Source organism: Macrobrachium nipponense, chromosome 1 (assembly GCF_015104395.2).
Source record: "Macrobrachium nipponense isolate FS-2020 chromosome 1, ASM1510439v2, whole genome shotgun sequence".
NCBI lineage: Eukaryota > Metazoa > Arthropoda > Malacostraca > Decapoda > Palaemonidae > Macrobrachium > Macrobrachium nipponense.
This window is the reverse complement of record NC_087200.1, coordinates 103,202,642-103,218,280: the sequence shown is the minus strand read 5'-3', so window position 1 is coordinate 103,218,280 and position 15,639 is coordinate 103,202,642. Positions and strand designations below refer to the sequence as shown.

The window sequence follows — 15,639 nt, the reverse complement described above, 5'->3', positions numbered from 1 at the left end:
CTTTCATTTGCATTTAACTTCCATATTGCAGCTTTGCCTGATCATGGGCGCTCATGTGCTCTTCAGAATATTTTTACAGTTCAGCTACCCTCCTCGTTTCAAGTATTATGTGGTTCGCCAGTTCTTATCCCCCAATTCATGACATACTGCGTTCATGACTCCTGTTAACCCTCGTAACCTCACTCTTGCTAACATTGGCTTCGAGCTTTTCACATTTCAAAATGCTTTCAGACGGGATCCCCGGAAAACGTTTTCAAACTTGAGCTCTGACGTGCAGTTACTGGGCGTTATAGCAACATGTTAATGTATCGTCTTCAATTTGAGCCATTCGTGGCACCTTTCAACTTTTTATTTATTTATTCATTTATTTTTTTATGAGCATATCTCTCAGTCGACTGTCCGACTTCGCATAAGACAGCATCTGTTGAAATGTAAAACTGTCAAGAGTACGTAGTATACCCTTTACACACACACACACACTTACATCCAGCATATATTGTGCATGCTTTCCTACATAATCAGTGAATATTATGTCAGTACGATTGTACTTTTTTGTACATCATATCTGTGTTTTGCTAGAGAATCGATTGGTGTATGCTTGCGATTTCACAGCGGTTTTAAGCATTTAAATCATATCAGGTAGTCTTAGTAAGTTTATACCACTATTTATTCTATACATCTTACCCAATGCTTGAACTCTTATTGAATCTTAAAAACTACATCTCATTCATGGGGCAGTGAAAATGCTTCCCTGTCTGTAGGAAGATAATGACATTAAAGAAACTTTGATATTCCGTTGCCTCTTCCAGCATTATTCAGTTGTGAAATATGCCAACTTTTATTTCAAAATTTAAGCTTTGACCTTCAGTCTACCTAACTATTAGCATACTTTCAAAATCATAGTGCGTACGTGGCTTTTGACCCCTCGTGTTTCAATTGTCAGTGTAAAAAATGCAGTGGAAGGACTTCATGCTGGGATCAGTTTTACCTGCTAAAAGTCAATATTTCTTAGTTACTTTGAATTTTGCAATGAAATTATGTCTTTGTCCTGCGCATTAATAGACAAAGAAAAGCCGAATTTCAGTATGAGGCTTGATGGTACATATACTACATTAATCATACACCTTCACTGTGTATATTCCAGTAAGACTGTTCAGTTACTCCTGTTATAGATAACGTATTTTTATACCATGGGAAATATTTTGGTGTGTTAGGGATTCTAATGAACCGAAGGGAGTTCTAAAAGATTTGTAATATGTAGATTATTTTTCACTATAAAGTATAAAGTGTAATTTTGATTTGGTTTTAAGAAATCAAAGTTACCGGTTCGTAAAAAATTTCTTTAGAAATCAGCGAGTCAGCATCTGTTGAGGATATTCAGCATCTTTCCTTGTCTGCTTAAAAAATTTTATTGTTAGTGTTGTCTGACTGCTAGTCATTGACTAAGACGATTGGGTATAAAACTTCCCATCTCAGAAATACGTCCTTCTTTCAGAGAAGTTATTGGGTTTCCCAAGAGTTTTCATTGTCAAAATTGCGTAATGAGAAAATGAAGGACTGGTTAACTTTGTATCTAAATGAAATTGAATTTCGAATTGTGGATCGCAATATACTTTTATCAAACTAAACATTTTCGACGATGAATTCCATTTAACATCTTACGGAAGACTCCCTGCTAATTTCACTGGGACGGAAGATTAAGTGCCGTTGTTAAAAGGTAAATTGTAGGCAGCGTAAAATGATTGTCATCCACTTCCAGATTCAAGTACCAGTGTAGTGGAGATTGGCAAAGCAGCGTTCTTGTCCAACAATTGAAAATAATCGTGCCATTAGGGAACTAACAACATTCAATCTTGAATCGGAACTTAGACTTACAATACACCTCAGAAAATCCAGTTTTTTTTTTGTTCACCACAAACTAAAGCACTTGGTTTCATATATGTTGATCACTGTTATTTACGAATAGTATTACTTTCATAGGACGAGCCAAAAATTAATAACAAGAAAAAATCCATTTCTAACCTTAGAAATGGATTTGTTCTTTCTACTATATATGTATTCTTAACCCTTCAATATATAACTTTTTGCCAAAAATTCCATAATTTCATAAAATACAAAAGTTGGGATTTAATGGGTTAAAGCTACCTAATAGACAAGACAAAATATTGGTGGAATTACCTACTTAGGGAAAGATAATAGACTTGGGACAAAAAACTAAAATAAAAAAAAAATTATGAATTTCAAGACAATCACATAGGTCACGTCACTTAAGAAGATACAGTAAAGGTTTTGGTTGACGAAGTTAGGGTGCGTCCACACTACTGTAAAACTTTTCGCATACATATCACATATAGGTTGAAAACAAGTCAATGGCCGTTATAGTGGAGAACGAATCCTTGGCAAATACTGGATAACTGTATGTAGCAATGGTCGGGACTACCAGTAAATCGATGACTTGCATTCAACATGTTTGTGAAGCATATGCAATGGTCTAAGCAAGAGGGCATACAGATGTTTTTTTTTTTATGGAAATGCTGAGTGACAAGCAATAACTTCACTTGAGAAAATGTCCCTGTTCTTCACCCCGCTTTGTAAATTATACCTGACTAAATCAGGCCGGAATCTTTATAAGCGGCTAATTTAATCTAGTTTTATATTAGCTTACTTAACTCCCCTTTTGGAATTGCGATATCGGCTTCGAAAACTAGAAAAATGAGGGTGATTCCATTATGTTCAAGTACAACACACGAGCTATCATAGTGAAGAGTAAAAGCATATGCATAAACAGATACAGGAAAGAAACGATGTCGCTGTAAATACAGTATTAAAAAATCTCACTTTGTGTAGAAAGCGAATCTAAATGCTATTTTTTTTTTATAAGAAAGCTCCTTAAATATGGGAGATATATTGTGATTAAGAAATGGAACTGTAAAAATATATAACATCCTGATGGATGAAGACCTTCTATGAACAAGTAACCAGAAAACAAAGCCAGCAGTAGGTATGAAATGCAAAGTCATCTTTAACATACAAAAACACTGGAAAAGAAGAGAACAACAAACACAACTGGAATCCCTCCTGCCAAATAAGTCATCTCTCTTTAAGCATTTGAAAAAATAATGAGAGGGATAGAGATTAATTTGATCATGTATGTTGAGTTAAAAAAATGGAAAAAAACACAGCCCATCTAATTTGTTCCTGCCTCCTTTTCTTTAGAAACAATGAGATTACGTTATTAGCAATTTTTAGGTTTCCAAGAACTTTTGTTCATTAAATAGCCATGATCCATCCGTAAATAATAGTGAGGATTGTAAAGGACTAAAGCCAAGCCAAAAGCTGAAGTAGTAATACTAGTTAGTGATATAATTATGATTACTAGCATATATGTTGTCTTATTTTATAGAACCTAAACAAATGAAGGTATATTAAAATGACGCAATTTACATTCGCCAATTCTGCATGCATTCCATTTCTTCCAGAACTCATTATAATCAGAAAAAAATATTAACCAGAATTGAATAGCAATGTAATGTGACAACCAAACGTGATGTATAGTTCATGAAAGCAATAGAAAAAAAAATAATCTAAACAATAATAGAAAATATGTATTTTTCTACATTCTGGAACAAATCAGATTTCTTTAAATAAATATATATAACTGTTGGTCACTCATTTCTTCGAAGCCTTTTAAGAGACAAAGTAACAAAAAGTGCGTATTCATTATTTTTTTATATAAATGACATTTCTATATTAGTCTGGTACACAGATCTCATATATGTGCAAAACAGGGGTTTCGAAATAGCACCCCTGCTTATTGTGTTTGATCCACAAGCTTCTTTGACCGGTTATTGAACGCCTGAAAAGAGATATTGGATAATTTTTTCGTATTGCGCAAATTCTGTAGACAGCATATTCCGCAACGTCATTGATTATCTAAGGGCATATTATCTTAGTGGAGTGGGAAATAAAAATTAGTGCTCCTGACTCAAAAGCTCAATTTTGACAACTATTACAAAATATTTTTATGATCATCCCAATTACTTTCGCACTGACGCTAAAATTCTCAAGACAATATTCTCCAATATTCATGCTCAAAATGCCTATCAAAATAATGCTAACATACATAAAATGCAAACATCCCTCAGTATATATTTTAAGGTTTACTGCATATCTTTGTACTGAGAAAATGCTAAAAATATCAGTTTCGGGTCTGATGGCTTTGTTTGGTGGTACCCATTATGAGGAGCTCGTAGGAGCTGGATGACTCAGCCCACTTAGGTGACAAGTCACGCACACCTTTGACTCCCAGATGTCCCCATAAGACCCAGGAAGCAAGAAAAAAATAAAATATAAATGAGGCATACTAACATTGTTTTAGACATTTATACATAGATGTTTGACATGGAGAGATAAAATAACTTAGTCCTACATTTTCAATACAAGTCAAAATTAGGAACTTATTCTAATTGGTGTCACTACATGGTGTTTCGTCCTGTTTTAGCCTCTAACATTTCGCAACATCACCACCACAGGAGCAGGCAATGGTACACGGCGTTGTTGCTTTACAGCAGGGACAAGTCTTCTTGCATATTGGCTCTTTTTCGCTCTTGCAAAAAACAAGCGGGGCTGAGTTTGGTTTTGGTGATGTTGTGATAATAATATTGGTAGCAACATTCCTTCCTCCAAGTGCCAGGACTAAGAAGTATGGGATTTGACCGAAAGGCTTGCTTGCATAAGCTGATTTGACACAGGCTTCGTAGAACATGAAGTCGAAAAGCATCTTCAGTTGGTGGCCATGATCGAATGTCTCGTTTACTTGACGCAAATAGGTGAGCTCGCAACTTATTCAAGGAGGGCAACGAAATAATCTCTAACCTCTGATACCAGATCATCAGTAATGTGGTCAGTGCAATCGAAGCAGGATTACAGAGGAAGCTTGTCGAGAAACTGTATTGCCAACTTGACTGCCTTATTCTCGCCTATTTTATATGGGTAACTCACCGAGCCACATCCAGTTGGCACATACAGCTACAACAATGTCTGTTAGATATAGGGGATTGTGATAACTCGGCCGGCCAACTTATTACTATTGCCTTTTCTATCCCCATTTTTTCATCATGGTCAAAATGGGGGCAAATAATAAATGGAGAGCATATGATATCTGTGTCTATAGCTCATTACAGACAGCAATATGAGCATATATTATTGTATCTGCCTCCTCGTGCAATGGGCAAGTCAGCTCTCCTATTTTAGAGACTCCTACTTTCATAATGTAGACCGCTTCTGCATCTGCTGTTACGGAAAGTGTGAATCCTTCTGGTAATCATTTAAACCTGCTTGACCTGGATGAAGTTAGGTATCTCAGACGATTCTCCTTTTTTAAGGATTTCTGAGGAATTCCCTCCGTGCAATGATGCAAGCATTGTCTGTTGGTAGATATACTCATGACTTCCCTTCTTTACCTCCTCTGTCTTTCGTTTGCCTTCTGACTAGCTGTACACACGTCACAGCGATATTCTACAAAGTGAACTACAGAACATCCTGCTGGTTTCATTCCCAAAGTTTTCTCATGATATTTACTTTGTAAATGGTCAAATGTCTGCATGCCTACTGTCTGAAATCTCTGAATGAATGCCATGGCATTTATGTTGTACAAGGTATTCAAAAGCTAGCTTGTTAGTTGTTCATCAAATGGAACACTCCCTGCCTCTTTTTGAAGTTTCTTGAAGAATTTGAATTTTGTCCACTTTCTCTTCTCATATCACCCAGGAATTTTAGTATCTAGTTGGAATAAGGATGGGGGATAGCTCATCCACTCATAGCTACTAAATACTTCTATGCTTTCCTCATCACTTAGTTGCTGTGTAAAGCAGAGGGTTCTTGAACTGATTGTGTCTCACACAATCAGTACTCTACCTTACACCTGTCTTTTTGCTACCAAATGTTATTATATTAATGGTTTCGAGTTTTCCACTGTTGTCTGATTTGCAAGCTGCTATTACTCCTAAAGGAATTTGCTTTGCCCTGATATGGTCTGTGGAGATCTCTTAAGGTTTCACTTGCCAAAGATGCCTGCAGGGTCAAACAAAAAATAGCAGGGGGTGTCGTCTCAAAATGCAAAATCCTGGCATGGGTCCCAGCCTATATCTCCCTTCTGCCTTATTTACATTTCAAATTATTTATCATCAACATGGACATTAAATTTACGATGAAATACTGTCTAAAAACTCATGTTCAAGTATAATTTATACTCATAAATCTCAATACTACAATTACTACACCTTGTAACTAAAACTATATTATGAAAACAGTGACCAGTATCAGAATAAAAACAGCACTGCTGTTACTATAGAGCAATTATGAATAGCGACCAACTTCGATTCTACTAAGAGAGAGATAACATTATTATTTAGAAACAAGGGCACCTTTCAAAATGAGGCTAAATAAGGGACGTTTCTAGAGTTATAGCCAGAGTAGCATCTAAGGAGAAAGAAAAACGAAGGAATTTCAGAGTGAACTCTAAAACCAGTAAGGTGAAACATCCTACTGTACAAAATGCAATATATATCCATATATTGTACAGGTATGAAACGGTGCGACAGCAGTACAACTATCTCTTGCTAACTGCCTGTGTCAAGATAATTTTAGTGTTAGGATAGTTACAATTTATTCGGAAAGGTAAAGCAGAGCATCTCGAACGCACTAGGTACCTGCTGAAAAAGGGTATTTGGGAACTGAGGACCTTACTAATCCAAGACACTTAAGTGAGTCCATGATAAAGGATGAATGGCGAAGTGCATGCATGAGGATCAGTGAAAAAAGGTAGGAAAATGCGAAAACTGAAATTGCTTAATCATTTCTCGTAGACTATGTGGCAAAGAATTGAAATTGTGAGACTCGTCTAAGTCGACAGAGGCAGGAAAGGCGTCTGGATACATGAAAGGACGGATCTGTGTGCCTGGAGGAAATGGAGGATAGTACAATGGTGAAGAGAGTATACAGTCTGGAAGTGTTAGGAAGAAGGATATTATGGCCTAGAAAGGGCTGCATGGATGAATTGCAACCGGTATTGGAAACGACGGACATCAATATCCCGGAAGCAAAGGTATGTGTTTGAAAGGTAAAGGCGAATGGCACAGTGTGTGTGTCCGAGGGTTCGATACGATACTGATGAGCCTTCTGCGTAAAAGTATGAAGTAGCTGATGCTGAATGTTCTACAAGGTTGATGGGTTCATGCTTTATTAGTTTAAGTAAAAATATGGCAGTTACCATCGTCTTTTGTTTTCTCTCATTCCAACCCCGTTTACGGAAAACGAACGGCTAGATGCTGAAACTATACACACACACACACACACACACACACACACACACACACACACACACACACACACACACATATATATATATATATATATATATATATATATATATATATAGTATATATATATATATATATTTGTTAAAAGCAATTGCTTTAGTGGCATCAATAAGTTTCTTGCAGGTATCTTCATACCGACGAAGTTCTCTTCCATTCTCGTTCGTCAATGTCTGGTGAAAAATACGCAGACTTCTTTCTTCCATTTATTGTCGCGACAGCTGTTTCGCCTTATGGCATTATCAAGCGACTACGGACTTACAGTCTTGTTGTTTGAGATTAAGCTGGCTTTGTGCCAGCACGGGCTCTTGCTCGTAGAGCAGCCCGTATTCTTACAGTCTGGCCTTTCGCCCTATTTATTTCATCGTGTGGGAATTATGACCTTGAGGTATGGGTAATGATTAGTCTAGGGATTAACAGCTTAAGGGCGTTGTTTTGGATACAAAGAACATAAGGACATATGCACTATGACAATAAAAGTGAAAGTTTAAACAGTGGTTAAATAAATATACAAAATACAATACCATGTGCTAGTGTTTCCTTAAATGTATGTTTAAAATTTAATATGTTACATGTTGGTTTTAGATAAAAATTACAAAATTACATACAGGAGTGAAAATGAATATAGAAATCTAAATACAGGAATAAAAAATATATATGTATATTTTATAGCATGCATAAAGGTACAAGTCAGATCATTTCTGTTTATACATACATGTGTATAATTTAAATTTGAGTGAGTGAGCCTGTGTGTGTGTGTGAGTGTGTGTGTGTCCAAATGGTCTACGTTGGTTAACGGCTGCAGATTCGTGTTGGGCGGGTCTCAGCGACCTGAGCAAGGATATTACTTGGCTTTCCTGCTGGAGGGGAGAATATGGTCCGATTCTTGTTGGACGTTCAAGGTCGGCTTCTGAATAGCGATGCTCACCGCTTCCGTTATTAAGAGGCGACCGTAGTTGTCTTCTCTGCGCACGACCTGGGTGCCTTCTATGAGCTCTTGTAGAGATAGCTTCCTGTCGTGTACATCTATGTAATGTTGATGGATGGCCCCTTGATTTCTATGAGCCAGCAGACGTCTCCGAAGGGTCGTTGTAGTGTGCCCGATGTAGTTTTGGCTGTGAGATTTACACATCTCCTCTGGACAAGTAAATTTGTAAACTACATTCGTGCACATCTCCTTCGGTCCCCCGGGAGCGGTGCTGTTCTTCATTAATAAGGCTGCTTCAAGGTTGGGCTTACTATATATCCTGAGGCTTATTTTGTGGTAAGGGGCTTTTGGGGTTACTCCTCTGTTTATTATCTCGCGTAGCATGCAGCAATCCTCCTTGTATGCAGACCCATAATGTACACGATGGTAAATAATCAAGTTCTCCTCGTTTTTCGTCATCGTGCTGGGTTGGTAAAATTCGTCCATTTTCTTTTTTATTGCTGCTTCGATCATTTGATCTGCATAGCCGTTGTTTGTCAGCAGTTGGCGAATTCGATCGAGTTCGTTGTGTATGTCTCTCCATGATGAGCTGTATGTGAAGGCTCTGTTGACATACGCACTCACGACAGATTTTTGTATGCGTCCGGGCATTCCCCGTGTGCGTTCAAGCAACGGCCAGCGTTCGTTGCTTTCGTATAAACGGTCTTCTTAAACTGTCCTTCTTGTTGTTTTACCAGGACATCAAGAAATGGCAAAGTCTTCTGCTGGCTGTGCTCTGTGGTGAAGTTGAGCACCGAGTTTCTTTTCAGAGCATTTGCTAGTTTTCTGGCATCGTCAGGTTCTTTTATTGTGACGAATATATCGTCGATGTACCGCCCATAAATCCTAGGTTTTTGATGTTCTCTAAAGGTCCTTTCTTCGACGGTGGCCATGTACATATTTGCAAAAAGGACCCCTAGTGGGGATCCCATGGCGACTCCGTCGAAGAAACGATCGACATCATCCTTGATCGTGTATACAGGTCCGATAAGAACCCGCTGCCCATTTCCGAAGATGTACCCCAAGATATGCTGAAGGTAGAGTACTACGGAGGCCCCTTTCCTCTCTCATCAGGGTGAATTATTTCGACAAGTAGACGGAGTAGCCATGGGATCCCCACTAGGAGTCCTTTTTGCAAATATGTACATGGCCACCGTCGAAGAAAGGACCTTTAGAGAACATCAAAAACTAGGATTTATGAGCGGTACATCGACGATATATTCGTCACAATAAAAGAACCTGACGATGCCAGAAAACTAGCAGATGGAACTCAGTCTAATCTTCGCCTCCTCACTACGGACCACATATACAGGTATCTGATTTCATTCTGTTCCGACATTGCTGCCTATAATAGCGTGACTCATTCCAACAGACTTTTACACAAGTTAAATAACTTGATAGACAATAGCGCATGGAATAATCTTGAGCAACAAGACAAAGTTTTAAACTTATCCAACACCCCCCTTACTGTAAATCAACATTTAGTTTTAAATCTAGGATTATCCTTTGCCCTTATGCCAGACCGCAAAAACAACCTAGACTTCATAGTGGCTTTTGATAAATTCATATCTGACAAAAACTACAGCCGTGAAGAGATATGTTTAAAAGGAGTGTTACTAAATGCTTTAACTGACCTAAACAAGAAATATCCTGTTCCCCGTAGATTCATGATAGCCTTCCACTCGCTAAAAAGTTAGATGTTATAATAAGTAGATCCGACAAAGACGGCAAAATCGTAATAATGGACAAAGACTTCTACCTCGACAAAATCAACCAGTTCCTTAGCGACACAAACACTTATGACAAACTGACGAAAAATCCCCTCCAAAACGTTCCCACAGAATTTTTTCACAAAGTAAGATTAATTGGCCAAGACAAAAAGTATTGAACTATTAGAGATATTTAAAGTAATTAATCCTAAATTACCCTACTTTTATGGCCTTCCCAAAACTCACAAAGACAATCTTCCATTCAGACCCATCGTTTCATGTGCCGGAGCTTTCAATTACAAAATTTCTAAATGGTTAGCTGGCCTCCTTTCCCCTTTTTTAGGCACTTTTTCTCCCAGTCACATTAAACATTCGGAAGATTTTTGTCACAAATTCAGAGAAGCACATATACCACTTCACAACATAAAACTTTCAAGCCTTGACGTAGACTCCCTATACACAAAAGTACCAGTGCAGGACATTCTTCAGTTCTTAAGGGAAAAATTATCCCCCTATTCAGATCATTTCCCATTGGCGCTTGACAAAATAATAAAGTTAGTTGAATTATGTGCATCTAATAACGTATTTTCATTCAGGGAATCATTCTACAAGCAAAAATTCGGGTGTAGTATAGGTAGTCCTTTAAGTCCTGTCTTAGCTAATCTGTACATGGAATACTTTGAAACTACAGTAATAAATGCAATAAAACCCCAAAACATGCTGTGGATGAGATATGTGGATGATATTCTAACATTTTGGGATAATAGGTGGGGCAATTCTAATGAATTCCTCTCAAAATTAAAAGCATTAGTGCCCAGCATCAAATTTAAAGTTGAATGGGAAACAGACAACAAAATTCCTTTTCTTGATGTTTTAATAATCAGAGATATGACAGAATACAAATTTACCATATATAGAAAACCAACGTTCTCACTTTCATACATTCACTACTTTAGCTATCACGACATTGCTATCAAGATAGGTGTAGCCAGCAACCTGTTCTTAACAGCCTTACGAATTTGTTCCCCAGATTTCCTGGAAAAAGAATTTGAACTAATTCGCAAGTAACTTTCGTCTTTAAAGTATCCTGACCATATAATTAAGAAAGCAATTCACAAAGCAAACGTAATTTTCTACCAACCCCCTTAAGACAAGACCAGAGATACACCCAACAATAAAATAAAAATTCCTCACTTCGACACGATTAAGATGGTGACTCAGACCCTCGGTAAATCTAACCCTTTTGCATATACTTACCCAAACACCTTAGCCAAATCCCTGATTAACGTCCAACAAAAGACATCTCCCAAGGACACTGGGGTTTACCAAATCCAATGCCAGGACTGTGACCAATCTTACATCGGATTTACAGGTAAATCACTTCCCCAGAGATTAATACAACACAAACGGTCAGTTAGGTATGGACAACAGAACTCAGCTATTTTCAACCATATAAATGAACATAACCATAGAATAAACTGGAATTTGTCACGTGTAATTTTATAGCAGCAACTGCCGGTACAAGAGTCAAATGATGGATCGACAAGGTTTTCATTCAAGGAAGATTATCAGGGGGGGGGGGGGGGGGGTGACCTAAGTTGGCTTGCTTGTGGATGGATCTCTTGGTATAAATACCACCTTTTCTGTAAACTTTTCTCATTCATCTACCTTAAGAGGGAGACAGCAGTCTCTGAAATATAGTACTTTTCTCTCTATATTTTGGTGTTTTAATGGGCTTCCTTTATTAGATGGAATTCTGTTGTAACAGAACATTTTTACCAGTCATATATATATATATATATATATATATATATATATATATATATATATATATATATATGTGTGTGTGTGTGTGTGTGTGTGTGTGTGTGTGTGTGTGTGGCTGTGTTTAATACACACTATTAATAAAACCTTGTAAAAGAATGATAACCATAAAACCCACCTTATATGGCTTGATTTCATCACTACAAAGCATTAATCTATTTTTCCTTTCTATTTCAGAAGCCAGGTGCTGAGTATGGAGTCAGCAATTCCGCAGTCTAAGATCTCAAGAAGGGAAATTGGCTGAGACTTGATGAAAGCCGACTTTGATCTTTTACTCAAGATGGGACACATACAACAATCTCGATCCTGAGTTAAATGTAAATAGAAGAGCAAATAAAACAACGAAGTGAAAGTTTATGTCGGCCACGTTTTGGACTCCAGGATCATTACAACGCAGGGCGGGCATTGTACATTTGAAAAAGGTTTCCTGTACGAAACGAATCACTATTGCCACACGACATTTTCATTTTTCACAACCATTCGAAAAAATCTGAGGGAAACTTGATTCGACATTTTCTCAGATCCTCAACATATCTTGCACTACGAAAAGTAATTAGTGCCGCTACCTCAACTACATGAATAGGCTTAAGATCATTGAAACAAAAAGTAAAATTCCTTTGAAATGACAAAGAAACCTTTTATGAAATTTGTGGTTCCATAAAATTATCAATGGAAGATGAGTATAGTTGAGAATCTTACAAAAGAGATAGAATGAAATGGAACAGCAGTGCTTTGGGTATGAACAAACGAAGGATTCTCCGATTATATGAAGTACACTTTACCGCTGTTTCTGGAAATAAGAAGATAAATTAAACCACGATTTAACCAAACAAAAAATGTGTGGTTGATTATGTCGTGTCACAACGCTATGTTTATTGATATCTTTTTTAATGCATATTCTTTAAAGATGAAGATATCCCCAAAAGCAACATATACCATGACACCGCTTATCAGAGGAGACTTCAGCTACTGACAAAAAAGTAAAATATGAATTAATTTTGGTGTTACTGTATTCAACTGTCATACAAAATGACGTGACTTGTGCAAGGACGCTCAGACTTACCCCGAAAAAAAAAAAAAAAAAAACTGCGAAAAGACAAGTACCCAAACATAACCCGGAAAAGTATGCAAAGTCAACCAACTGCACATATCGAGGAGGAGTTATATAACGTATTTACTATCTCGAATATTAGAATAGAGTAAGACTGATATAGAATCATAGGTGTGATCGTAAATGTGTTTCAAAATCTCTTCTTGAGGAACAGTCCGAGAATGTCATGCACAATTATACATTGCGATCAAGAAATGCTTGTAAAACAATGCAGCACAAGTCAACATACCGTATGAATTCATATTCAAGATACATTGCCTTCTCAGTTTCTCAAATTCCCTTTCGCATGCAAAACCATAAATATATATATGTGTGTTTTATTAGAAATAATGCTAGGAAATAGATTGTGTTTATAATGTGCATAGATATCAATGTAATATATTTTGACAGTGATTATATTAATCACATAAGTTATAAGAATATATAGTACGACTAACTGCCTAGGCTTCAAAAAGGAACAATCGAAAGAAAGGGTAATAATTAAAAGGTATTCATTAATGAGAGATATCACAAGCTAAGGCGATTGCTGTTATTGCAAAAGCATTTTTAAGTACCAAAGTGTAAATTCTGTGTATAAATGTTAGTATAATTATATACATAAAGCACAAAATAACTGGGAAAATTACAAAATAAAGCATGCAGTAACACACAAACATGTGTAATACATACACACACACACACACACACACACACACACACACACACACATATATATATATATATATATATATATATATATATATATATATATATATATATATATTCATACATACATACATACACACAGATATATATATATCATATATATATATATATATATATATATATATATATATATATATATATATGAATAATTATCACATCACAGTGATTCATATAAATTATGCGAGCTACAGATGTCCTTGTAACTCGAATATATATATATGCATATATATATATATAATATATATATATATATATATATATATATATATATATATATATATATATATATATATAAATAATAGCCACTGTAGCACGAATTAACATGTGCTTGAGAATATCATAAAATCCGAGTAAGAAGGCGAGTCAAAACCGAGACTTTGAAATAGTACTTTCCTAGTTTATTCTGTATTTTCTAGTTGATACTGAATACAGAGGTAGTTGACAGAGCCTTATATACAGAACGAGAAGGGGGGCGGGGTTACATTTCTTAATCTGGGCAGCATGTTCTTTAGACAGAAAAGACAAGGACTAAGAGATAATTCAGGGTGGATTAAAATTCTTGCATTACGTGGCTTCAATAAACAGTTTCCAGCCAACACATTCATCTGGCAATCAATTTAATCATCAGATCAAAGGCGATTGACTTTTTGTATCGTTCTCGTGCATACGTTACTTTCCCACTTTGTAGATGGCTGCCTCTTTTTAGCTGGCCGTGAGGCTCATTTCTAATGCTCTTCTAATTGGAAAAACAAGGCCCTTTAAAATCATAAACAACAAACAGGCACAGCCATGAACAAATGATACTAATCCCCACAACAAACCAGCAACGGAGATATTTCATTTAACTCAGATACGTGAATTGCACAAAACGGCAGCGTTCGCTCTGCATTCAATTCCGGAAAGAATAGTGAAGATGAACCCTTAGTCTCTGAAATTTCAAACAGTCCTCTGATATCTGTAGTACTCATTAGAAAGAGAGCTTCATTAGTTTATCCAGATCCTTTTATATAATCTTATTTTACTGTCAACACATGTATGTCTACACATATGTACATACATATTTATATATAAAACTTTTTATATATATATATATATATATATATATATATATATATATATATATAATTTCTCATTTGCAAAGCATAATTTACTTAATAAAGGATAAGATAACCGACCAAAACAAGTTTACATACATAAGTACACTATACATCGAATAATAAACAATTAAAGAAATAATTTCATACACACACACACACACACACACACACACACACATATATATATATATATATATATATATATATATATATATATATATATACATACATACATATATATATATATATATATATATATATATATATATATATATATATATATATATATATGCGCGAATACCAAAGGCTGAAGGTCAGTACTGGCTTTCTGTCTGTCATTTTCCCGTGGCACTCGCTTATATGATGAAGTCACGTGCATCTACTGTGATTTTTTAAGCATTTATATATATATATATATATATATATATATATATATATATATATATATATATATATATATATATATATATGATATAGTGAGTGGGTTTGTGCATGTGAAAGTAATATTCAATATTCCGAATGATGACAAAACCAAAAGCAAAAAAAGGCTTGGGCTGCAGCAAGTAAAAAATATCTAATGTTGGAAAAATCATGACAAAATAATCTAACGCTCTATTTCTCTTCTACTCTGAAAATGTTTATTGCAAGATGAATATAAATTTTCTTCTTAAGCCATGAGTGTGAAATATATCAAGGTTTCTGTTATTTAACGTGTATTTGTTGCCTGTAATGTATAATGCATTTGTCAAAATATTTATGTATTTAAATTACCTTTGTGAGTGAGATTTAAAGGTGTTATCATGTTTTTCCTAAGAGTTCAGAGAAAACTGTATCTATGATATTTTGCAAT

General features: G+C 35.8%; 1 protein-coding gene across 1 annotated transcript in view; it reads left to right on the top strand.

Moving 5' to 3' along the window:
• Positions 1 to 13,635, top strand: part of LOC135220261 (prolactin-releasing peptide receptor-like) — a 120,410-nt gene extending 106,775 nt beyond the window's left edge. The window contains exon 2 of the mRNA XM_064257526.1: positions 12,054 to 13,635. The gene's annotated coding sequence lies outside the window, so the exon portion shown is untranslated. The remainder of the gene's footprint in view (positions 1 to 12,053) is intronic.
• The last annotated feature ends 2,004 nt before the right edge of the window (positions 13,636 to 15,639 follow it).